This window comes from Ascaphus truei, chromosome 3 (assembly GCF_040206685.1).
Source record: "Ascaphus truei isolate aAscTru1 chromosome 3, aAscTru1.hap1, whole genome shotgun sequence".
NCBI lineage: Eukaryota > Metazoa > Chordata > Amphibia > Anura > Ascaphidae > Ascaphus > Ascaphus truei.
Window position 1 is genome coordinate 381,411,765 of NC_134485.1, and position 12,103 is coordinate 381,423,867.

Below are 12,103 nucleotides of genomic sequence, written 5' to 3' on the forward strand. Positions count from 1 at the left end.
TAGGAGAAGGCGGGAACTAGCCGCGGCCCAAGAATCCCACTCTGATGAGGAAACTGGCGCGAAAACGCAGACCGCGCCCACCAGGACTGAGAAAGGCGCGGCCTTAATTAAGGGGCATGCTATTCCCCTGTGGGACCCGCCCATAATTGCAACCCCTGGGGGCGGGTTCCAGCTATGCCAGAGGAAGGAGGAGCTGAAGCAGGGAGTGGCGGATCCAGCAACTTCTACCAGTCAGTTGCGAGGAACCACTGACCTGAAGAGACCTATACAGGAAGTGGCTCCTGTGAAAAGAATGGCCTGCTCCTCCACTGTGGGCACGATGGTCTCCACCCAGCCCTACTCGGTACCCGGCGGGCTACTGGTAGTAAGGGTGGCAAACACCGAGACGGTGGTCGGGCTCTGCCTACAATGCGGGCTGCCCGGGGGCACTGTCAACACAGCGGCACGTTGCCCACATTGCGGGACATTATATCTGTGGCCCATGCCCACATTTATACCCATTCAACCTGCTGACCCCCCCAGGGGATACGGCTAGGCGCTCCGCCGAGTCCCCTGGCGCACTGTGGATCAGCCGTGCGAGTCCCAGAGAAAGGGGACTGGAGTCGACCAAGTCGGCTGGGTCAGCAGCAACCGAGACGGTCGGGTCACCCCCCGACCGCGCAGAGAAAAGACTTTCGCCACGCTCGGTGACCCCGAGATCAGGGAAGGGAGATTACTCCGATGAGGATCTCCGCGAGCTAGCGGTGGCGAAATCGGGACCAAAGAGGGAACAAGGACGGACGACACCCCGTGGGGTGAGTGGCAGTCTGGAGAACAGGGCGTCCCCCGCAGATCGGCGAGCCGAGAGACGGAGTCCTGCCGTCCCAGGACCTGAAGGCGACGGGAGAGAGACGCCTACGCCCCTGCGGACTGGTAAGAGAAGCAGCCCCATCACTTACCTTGTCCCGGCAGACAGCGCAGCGGAGGAAGGGCCGTGCCAGGCCCAAGGCGCATGTGGAGAGACGGCATCACTTCCGGTGAAGGCGGCGGCGGAGCTTCCGGATGTTGTCACCAAGGAAGAGATCCCGCATGGGGGTCCAACCCAAGATGGCGACGCTTCCGGTTCCGGGGAGGACATCACTTCCGGTGGCGACGGCGGAACCACTGGAGGGGAAGCAGCGACGCTCCGGCGATCGGGGGAAGGTCCCCGATCACCTCAAGAGACCAAGAGCTGGATGGGTGATCCGAGGACTGAGGAGGGTGAGATATCCTCATTGGACCAGTCTACGGACAGCCGAGAACGGGTCGTAACCCCGTGGGGTCCAATCGCTTGCCCCTATGTCCCATTCCACGCCCTAGATAAAACCCCTGCCCCTGTCACCTGTTCCACGGGATCCCCGCCTAGCTTAGAATCGGTGGACTTACCCTCGGAAGAGGAGGTGAAACGGACTGGGGAGAGACAGCGCAGTTGCGCTACGGAAGGCATTTCTCGGGGAGGGGGAGAGTTGGGTAAGGCCGCGGTATGCCGGTGGCTGCCCCATGTGGCTCCTGCCCCAATGAAAAAGGCATCGGGATCATCAAGGTAGTCTGTACCACGATCGGCACGGACATCGGGGGTATTTTCCCAGGGGGATGAAAGCGATTCAGGGGAGTCACACAAGTTCAAAGAGCACCGTTGGTGGGCCCCACTTTTTGAAGGGTATTCTGCATGGATGGACCGTACTCGGTTTCTCATCCGGAGGGAGGATGTGGTAGACTACTGGTGGGCAGTAGGAGAGTTCACCCCTGAGCAGAGGGACAGAGAGCTGCAGGATCGGTGGATTCAAATTGAGCATAGGGAGATAGAACCCATGGGTCCTGACATACTGTCAGATCCTGTGGATCCTGACGAGCCCCTGTCATGGGTGTTACCTGGGAGGGCAGGTAGAGCTGAACTGACCAGGATCAGCAGAGCGGAACGGGCGATAATAGCTCGTTACAAATCATCCCACGGGTTGGAGTACCCTTACGTCCCTGAGCCTCTCATGGATGAAATAGAGGAGAACAGAGGGAGGTGGCTTAGGGAGACCATTGAGATGTACTTGGTCAGCAGGGGAAGTGCAGTGATAGGAAAGAAGGCCGAGGATCGGATAGAACATTTGATACGCATATGGGGCATAGGAAGGAACATCTACAAGCATAAGGTGACCTATAGGCCCGAGAGGGGACTGCCGAGACATTACTATGTTACGGTCCTGGATATGGGTGGTAGGGAGGTAAGAAAACCTGACCCCAGTCACTACTTTTAGGAGGTACTATGCATTACGCGGGTTCGTGGCTGCTGGTCGGGGCGGGCTTGGCGGAGTGTACTGTAGACATTTTTTTCTGTGTGCATTATGAAAATTTGTAAGATGTTCTAATTATGTTTTGTGTTACAGTGCTTCCTGGAAAAGGGTATACAAATTTAGGTCCCAGCGAGGACGATGGGATTCACCAGGGGGAGAATGTAGCGCTCATGTAAAATGGCTACAGTCATCTCTCCTGCTGACAGTAAGGCCTGGTAAGTTGTGGGCATGCCAGCAGTAATTATGGAGGTTTGCCCTCACACCCTGGTGATGTGCCCTGTGTAAGGATGGGAGTGGTCACAGACTCTGACTCCCTGGTTGGTGATGTCAGAGTTGTGTCAGCCCCCAGAGAGTACATAAGGCACAGCACTGTGTCTAAAGTTAGTTCTATCTGAGTCTAGTTCTGGAAGGAGTTCTGTCAAGTTCAAGTTCAAGTAGTTAAGACAGTTATGTTCTAATAGCTGCAGTAGGAGTCTGTGTCCAGGGACCTGGCACAGAATAAAGATATCCCGACGGGGATAGGGAATCCCTGATCAAGGCGAAATACCTTTTAAAGGGAAGTACGGGCACAATGACGGGCTAGAGATACCCCATTGTGGAGGGCAGCTAGCCCACCGTATCAATAAAGATGAAGCTGATCACAGAAACCCTCGTGTGTAAGAGTCAAGTGATTGCACAGGGGGCTGCACCACCGAGGAGTTCCTCACCAGGACCATCCCCAAGTGACCGAAGGGACCCTGATGAGGTGGAGGCGCTGCACTGGAACTAGGTAGGACTCAGCACACTACCTCAGCTGCCTGTCTGGACGGGTCCTCCCCATACACCATCATGCGGGAGACTCAGGAGTCCTGTTGCCAACAGGTGCACCACCAGACACTACCACACTGTAATGGGGACCGGTTAGATCACAGGGGCCAATGTGAGATTGGGTGGGTCAGGCCGGGCCAGAAATACCGTTACATATATATATATATATATATATATATATATATATATATATATACACATATACACACACACACTGCAAACTTTTGGGTTTGCGAATAAAACATTTGCAAACTTATGCAGAAAAGTTTGAATTTTGAATAGCTTTCGTTTTAATTTCGGCTTATTTTGAGAATGTTTTGTATTATTTTCTTTGCAAATCCACAACCAAATCCTCGGAACATTTTTAGAACCAAAACAAAACCAAAAACACCAGTGAAAGCGCTGACAATGTACAGTATGCAAAACTTCACTGACACACAGAGTTCCTACCTTGACAGGCTTACAATCTAGAGTGGAGCCTAAGTGACTTGCCCAAGGTAACAAAGGCAGTAGCATTACCACTGAGCTACTCCTTCAACCCATCCTTTTATATAACTGTAGCCATCTTTCCTATGCCTAAGGGAAACTACACGTGCTGCTATACCTGTTTGTTCACAGGAGGCCTAAGCATCCGCTGCTGGGAGCCTGGGGTGTGCTCTTTCTCCTTGCAGTGTAGCGCCTCCACCTATGAAGGATCCCAGCATTGGCGAGATAGCTCCTTACAGGAAGCAACGCACAGAAATAGTAATACACCACACCAGGTATATAACTAAGCTTTACTATACATATACTACACACATATGACACACAGTAACTGTACCCACAGATAACCCCAATGACCAAACACTTGACGGTTCCCTCAAAGTACTGAGGGTGCCGTGGCGCCAATACCCCTGGTGTCCTGTCCCAGCAAGTCCCCACTCAAGTGTGAGGTAGCGCTACCTGCTGTGGATGTAGGTGCACGTTGGGTACCTGCCTGGGTACTCCTGTACCCAGGTGCTGCTTGTCCCACATAGCGGGGCCTCCAACACAAATCCCCTCTCTCCTAAGGGGTCCTGATCCTCCACGTGGGGTGAGCTCAAGCTGGAGTGTCTCACCTGAATGTCTCTAGGTACTGTGGCCTGGTCCCAGGCCGCAGTGTGCTGCGTGGCCATCCAGTCACTGGTGCACAAGTACCACTATAGTACTAAGGGGAGCATCCCTATCTGGGGCCTTCCCTGCACCACTGTCTCTGATATGGCTCAGGGCCTGACTGGGGCCTAGGGGGCAAGGTCTAGGCCTAGCCAAGGAAGCACTGCTCCCTGGACACTACCTTCTCTCTTGCAGCCCTCCGTCCGACTTAGCACGCTGGCTCCTTGTCCTGGAGGATATCCTGTCCTTCTCCTGCTGCCAGACTCCCATTGGCTAGGGCAGCCCACCTGATCTCCCCCCCCCCCCCCCGAGGATTCTGGGACATGTAGTCCCGCTGCGGTGTATGCGGAGCCAAAACTAAAATGGCCACCGCATTCCTGACTGCGCAAGCGCGCCTCGCCACACTGCGCATGTGCAAATAACAATGTGGCCGCCCCCACATTCCCGATACTGCGCAGAAAAACCAGCAGTTCCCCCTCACCGGTGGTGAGGAGGGGGACTCTGCTACATATTTTCTTTCAGTAGTGCCTTTATTCTGCCTTAAAAACACAGCCTGCGCTGCCTGATTGCAGGGCTGAGAGATAGAGCTCTAGTAAATGTAAACCTGCTACCCCCTTCCCCCCAACCCATCTCATATCGGGGCCTTTACTGGGGAGCTACGTTGTTACTAGTTGTATGGTGCTATACCCGTTAGGTTCACGGGAGCTCTGAGGTCTGTCTGCGGTGTTATGGAGACAAGACAGGCTTTAGGATGGTCTCAGAACTGGTGTCAGCGCCTCCAGTCCCATGGGTCCTGAATAGAATCAGAGGACTCCCTATGGAACACACACACATATATCCTTTCTTCCACACTGAAGAGATCCAGGCATATATATGTCAAAAGGGTATTCTTTATTGCATCCACTGCAGCTCTTTACACAGCGACACATTTCAGCAGCAGATCACAGCATCTGGGTGGTACACACCACCTGGTATTCTGGGGTGCGGGTCCATGATGTTACTCAGGCCTACCTGAGCTGAGCAAGCCTGCTCTCACAATGGGGAGGACTCACAGCTCTGGAGCGTATCCTGCTAGCTTGAAAGCAGGGCTCAAAAGAAACAGTATGTTTATTGCATTCTACTAAGAGCTTTCTAGAAGGGGCAGGCTCATGACATCAGACCTATCACAATAGGATCTCTCTCCTGCCATGAGTCACCACCCTCTAGTTACTCCCAGGAGAAGCACAAGGGGGGTCAATAGCCCACAGATTAACTCTGCCATGCCTGCAGCTATCAGGACTTACAGACAGAGTAGGGAATTACAGGCACAGATGACATACCTGCTATATAAATATTACTAGTCCTAGGAAAGAGGCTTCTATTTTTGCCATAAAAGCTCAAGTACACAGTAGCTACACATCATTTTCAAGTTGGTCCAATAAAAAAATGAAAATCCTATTGTAGCCAGGTCCCCTCTGGCTCCCCGGTCTTCAGTTTTCCCCCTTCCTTACCTCCGCATGGTGGGGGCTGTGTCGGGTGGCGACGGGCTGGACGGCGGCTCCCGTTGCAGGGTGCCGCTATGTTTAATGTGCTTGCGCACGCGCGGAGGCACGCGCATGTGCAGAACAGCCGCGGCAGCCATTTTAGCGATTGCGGAATGGGCAAGGTGGCGCTCCGTAGATCAGGGCCTGCTCAGAGTCGCACATGCGGAGTTGCACGCGGCCCCAATAACAAAGAGGTCCCGCGGGGACTATAAGACACAGCAGCCAATGGGGCTGCTATCCACCTGATGCCAGGGAGCCAATCACTAGGCCAGATCTCCTGCAAAGAGAGAGATACATTTGGCATGCTCAGGGCCTACAAGTCAGTCGGAGCTGGGACAAGGATAGGGGAGGTTGCATGTGCAGGGAGGCAAGTAGCTCCTGCACTAGGCCAGGTATTCCCCTAGGCCCCAGCTAGGCCCCGACTCACATCTCAAGATTGTGGTTGCTACAGGGACAGGCCCTTAGGTAGTGACCCTGCCCCTTTAGTTATTTGCTAAGTTCAGGGACACAGCACATCTGCTGCGCAGCTCTGATAATTGTGTCTGGGATCAGACCACCACTTAAGATAAGAGACTATCTTCATGGTGGGACCATCCGCCGGGATACCACCCTATGTAGAGGCGGATCACGGCGTGGCATCATACTTCTGGACCAGGGATTCCAGTACCGCATCTGCGCGCCCGGGTGTGGACACACCCGGCAGGTACCTCATCACAACACGTGCACCAACCATCTACTCAAACTAGTGGGCAGCGCTGTCTCACACTTGGGTGGGCTTGGGACTCTTGGGTACACGTGTTGGGGGATATGGTGTAGGGTTATGGCCCTGCGAGGCCTAGTGTTACAGGGTGACACTGTTACTGTTATATGGTTATCTATGTTCTGCATATATTAAACTGTTTATCCATAACCTGGTGTATGTGGTTACTGTATGTGGGTCCTGTGTCAGGCGTTATTCTACACTTTAGAATCCTGCACAGGTGGAGGCGTTGTGATTGATGTTCCAGGATACACCCCAGGTTCCCATCAGCGGAGGCTCAGGCCTCCTGTGAGCCTGACAGGTATTGCACCACACCTGGTAATATGTGTAGTTCTCCCACAAAGGTCCCTGGATGAGATCAGGCGGGTATACATGTGTTACACTATGAAAGAATATATTTGCTGTTTTAAATCCCCCGTTCTGCCATACATAACCTGAAATAAGTATGTGTCATTATGTGCACGTATTGCCAACAACACCTCCTATTCATCTATTTATCCCTGTTCTGCCTGAGAACATGTACAGTACCTCCTCCCAGTGATACCCTCCTCCCCTCTCCTTATTTTGGGCTTGCATCTGTTCGCGGTATGGATTTGTTCCTGTAAAACATTTAAGCACTTGGTTTCTGTTGACCTACCATTACTCAGTGAACCCCCTAAAAGTATCCATTGTAAATGTCTTTCTTTCTTACATGGATTCTTATCACTAAGGCACCAGTCTTAAAACAGCAGATCAGGTGGGTTTTTCTTTTTAATAGGCGTGAAGCAGGGGGTCTTTGTAGCTGAACAGCTTTCATTTAAGCTCCAGGGACCCCTGCTTCATGAGGTAGCCGCTCCGTAGGTTTAACGCTCCCAGGCACAAGGGCCAATAGGAAGCCTCAAGGGATGACATCACGGCTTCCTATTGGAAGTTTTAAATCTGCCATTTTGATAGCCCCACACAACACAGCCGGAGCTGCTACCAGTACCCCCTATGGAGGTACAGTTTGCCTCTCGGGAAGCAGGCGGTTCATATCGCTAAAATGAACATACTTCAGCTGCGGAGACGCCCTGCATCAAACCTACAATGCTAAAAAAAAGCTGCTTTAAGTTTCGGCAACTCATTTAATCTCGTCTCTTCCCATTTCCCACCCTCTTCCTTCCTTCTTTTTCCCATATATTTTTCTCCAATCTTTAATTGCAATATCTCCATTATACATTGCTTATAATGCAGCTTTTATTATCTTTTGCTTTACTTCTCCAATTACATCTAAATCCAACATAAGAAGCTTACATGTTGTTTAAAACGCTCATTACCAATAAAAAAAATGAGGACTACGAATAGTTGGGCAGCATATGCTAGTTTTATACCTTCCTCTGACAAGTGGCACGCCCCATAATTTAATCCCTATTTATTTGAAGAAGAATTACAGGTTTATCCTATCAAAAGGAATGCTAGACATTCTTTCTAACTCATCAAGGGATTAAAAGATTTCCCTTCCTAACACTCCACAACCACTCAAGTATTTTCTTTGTAATTATGGATACAATAATGTAGCCAAGGCTGTAACAGCGTTGGCTCTGGAGACGTGTGCTGTAGATTTATTTTTCAATACAATGACGACACAAAATTTCTAGTGTACAGTGTACATATCTTTACGTGATTTAAATATTAAATCAATAATTACATCCCAAATTCTATCTCAAGAAAAAAGACGCATTCCAATATTATGTGTTATTTGGAAATCTGAATACTTCGGATATCCGTCACGTTCCAGAATCCTGTTTGTCGTATGATTTGTGATTGAAATGGTGTAGAACAATGGGAAGTGACTGTGAAACCTTTACTCTGATTCACCCAACTGCTGTCATGTTTCCATTTAAGGCAAAATGTTCCCTCACCCTGTGTTATTTAGTGATGTTATTGTTAATACCTGAAACAGGGCTACTGACCCTAAAGGTGGCTGGACCCTAAAGGAGCTTTATCCACTTTCCTCTCTGCTTCTTACCCGTTAGCTCAGCTGGAGGGATTGGGCCTGTCATGTGTCTAAATCAGTGTGCCACAAACCTCTACCAAGGCCACCGTAGCCCCTATGGGAGACACACTGCCAGCTGCTCAGCGACACATCCCACACGGTCCAGAAACAACGAGTCTGCGATCCCCCTGTCCTCTCCGAGCCTGGAGAGGGGAGGCGGATTTCAGCCTCCGTGTCTTCAGACAGCGCGGGATGCACATGTTACGCAGCTGACATGTTTAGGTGTGTGGGAGAGTGTGGTATGTGTGAGAGGCAAGGGGCAAGTAAGGCCGGATGGGTTTGGTGCCCATCACACATTACCCCAATCCTCCAGGGGCGCCAATGCTCACATAAAGCTGAGGACCACTGGTCTAAGTGTTGGTACCTGGGGAAGGTGTCTGCTCTCTCAATATAATGTGCAAAGATATCTACTCTACTGTGATTGACAAACTAGCTGTAGATCTGCTGTTCTTTTTCTGGTGATCAGAGCCATATGGCTGCCCTATCTTTCTTAAAACCAAAACTAAGTCTCAGACACACTGTTAGTAAGAAAACATCATGGCACGTTCACCTGGACTTCTTCATCAAATGAATAGCAAACTTGAGAACTTCCACCACTTACTTGACTTAGGCTTTGGTCCCGCTGCGTCCGGTGGCGCAGGTAGCCGCGCGCGCGCTACGCACCATCTGATGTTATTCTCCCGAGCCGGTCCCAGTCCCTCCTCCCTGCAGGGCTCACTACGCGCTGTGACGCTTCAGCCGCCAGGGGATTCAAGAGAATTGTAATCCCAAGCGGCGACGCGTCACGTGGTGTGGCTGTGAGCCAATGAGGAGGGGAGGCTTCGGGGAGCGGAGGCATCGGGGAGCGGGGAGGAGAGGGTGGGGGGAAAGCAGCGATTTTAAATAAACTCTGCAGCACCAAGGGAGACCCCCCTGCTCCCTTCCACAGACTCTCTCCTCTTCGCCACGGGAGGTGTGTGTGTGACACACACACCTGTAAGCATACTGTAGTGTGGGACATCGCCGTTGTATGCGCTGCTCATGTATAGCGGGACAATGTCAGCACCTAAGTATTGGGTTGAAGGCCCCCCTAGCAGTGACGGGGTTAATTCGCCTGCCGAGCTTTGTGTCGTGATCCCCCTTCCGATTCCCCCCCCTGCTCCGATCCCCCGTGGTCCGATTCACCCCCCTGTGTGTATTTGTGAGTGTGTGAGTGCCTGTCTGTGTTTGTGTGTGTGCCTGAGTGCGTGAGTGCCTGTCTGTGTGCCTGAGTGCCTGTCTGTGTGTGTGTGCCTGAGTGTGTGAGTGCCTGTCTGTGTGTGTGTCTGAGTGCCTGTCTGTGTGTGAGTGCCTGTCTGTGTGTGTGCCTGAGTGCCTGTCTGTGTGTGTGCCTGAGTGCGTGAGTGCCTGTCTGTGTGTGTGTGCCTGAGTGCGTGAGTGCCTGTCTGTGTGTGTGTCTGAGTGCCTGTCTGTGTGAGTGCCTGTCTGTGTGTGTGCCTGAGTGCCTGTCTGTGTGAGTGCCTGAGTGCGTGAGTGCCTGTCTGTGTGTGTGCCTGAGTGCCTGTCTGTGTGTGTGCCTGAGTGCCTGTCTGTGCGTGTGCCTGAGTGTCTGTCTGTGTGTGTGCCTGAGTGCCTGCCTGTGTGTGTGCCTGAGTGTGTGAGTGCCTGTCTGTGTGTGTGCCTGAGTGCCTGTCTGTGTGTGTGCCTGAGTGCGTGAGTGCCTGTCTGTGTGTGTGCCTGAGTGCCTGTCTGTGTGTGAGTGCCTGTCTGTGTGTGTGCCTGAGTGCCTGTCTGTGTGTGTGCCTGAGTGCCTGTCTGTGTGTGTGCCTGAGTGCCTGTCTGTGTGTGTGCCTGAGTGCGTGAGTGCCTGTCTGTGTGTGTGCCTGAGTGCCTGTCTGTGTGTGTGCCTGAGTGCCTGTCTGTGTGTGTGCCTGAGTGCGTGAGTGCCTGTCTGTGTGTGTGAGGGGCTGAGCGTTTGAGGGGCTGAACGGCTGAGGAGTTGAGGGGCTCAGCAGTTGAGGTGTTGAGGGGCTGAATGGCTGAGCGGCTCAGCGGTTGAGGTGTTGAAAGGTTGAACGGCTGAGGGGCTCTGCGGTTGAGGTGTTGAGGAGCTGAGGGGCTCTGCGGTTGAGGTGTTGAGGGGCTGAACGGATGAGGGGCTCTGCGGTTGAGGTGTTGAGGGGCTGAACGGATGAGGGGCTCTGCGGTTGATGTGTTGAGGGGCTGAATGGCTGAGGGGCTCTGCGGTTGAGGTGTTGAGGGGCTGAACGGATGAGGGGCTCTGCGGTTTATGTATTATGGGGCTGAACGGATGAGGGGCTCTGCGGTTGATGTGTTGAGGGGCTGAACGGATGAGGGGCTCTGCGGTTGAGGTGTTGAGGGGCTGAACGGATGAGGGGCTCTGCGGTTGAGGTGTTGAGGGGATGAACGGATGAGGGGCTCTGCGGTTGATGTGTTGAGGGGCTGAGGAGTTGAGGAACTGAACGGCTGAGGGGCGGTCCCGCCCCCTCACGTCATGGCCGTGCCCCCCCACCCGTTTTGGCCACGCACCCCCCGCACCGGAAAAAGTTTCCTGCAGACCGCAGATCGTGGTGCAGTGAGTTGCATGCGCCGCCGGCAAGCAAGACAGCCTTGCGGACGCGGGCAACGGGGCCTTAGCATTATACAATGCATCTACTCCAATAAATTAACTCCTCCACAAATCAGTTTTTCACAAATAATCCTCACTCAGCCCCAATAACAGAAATAAATAGGGACCCTGTCCTACTTCCACTCTACTACCTTGTTTCTGTCTCCCTGGTTAGATTAGGCATATCACACACAGACTATTTGTGAGCTCGGATGTTTTATGACCTAGAAGGAATTAATGTAATTCGTGCAACAGTGATTTTTATATAAATGTACCACTTACTTAGCTACTGTGAAACTATATTTCTATTCAGACATACTGTACTTTTTATTTATTTATAAAAAAATTTTACCAGGAAGTAATACATTGAGTGTTACCTCTCGTTTTCAAGTATGTCCTGGGCACAGAGTTATAACAATACACTAATTACTGTAGTGTGTGTATTTGAACAGGAGCCTAACTTTAGCTGCCTACAACTATTTTTAAACCTCCTGAATTATTACATTGAGTGTTTAAGTAAATAGCTATTTGAGCCTTTTTTCAAATGCATTTGACTGAGTTTTTAACGTATTACAAGTTATTTCTTCTCCATTACTCTCTATTTGCACTGTGACAGAGTGCCACTAGCTAAGGGTACGTTTTCTCTTTTTAGTTCCTCCAGAAATGAAGAATAAAATCCGACAAATTGTTCCATTAAATTATTTTTTCCCAGTTGGCATTTATATAGGATTAATAGTAGGGGTTGCGTGCTGTACATGTAGGGGCAGGAAGCACTAAGCTTCAGACTAGGCTCAGGGTTATGCTGTGTAGTGGTTGCAGGTTGCATTTCAATGTCATGATCACGGTAGCTTTGTAACGAGTGTGTCAGGTCCATAGCCCATGCTGCACTCAACTCACTCACACACACACTACTGAGGCTGTCAGTGAACAAACTGTTGTGATCCCGCCCGTCCTTTA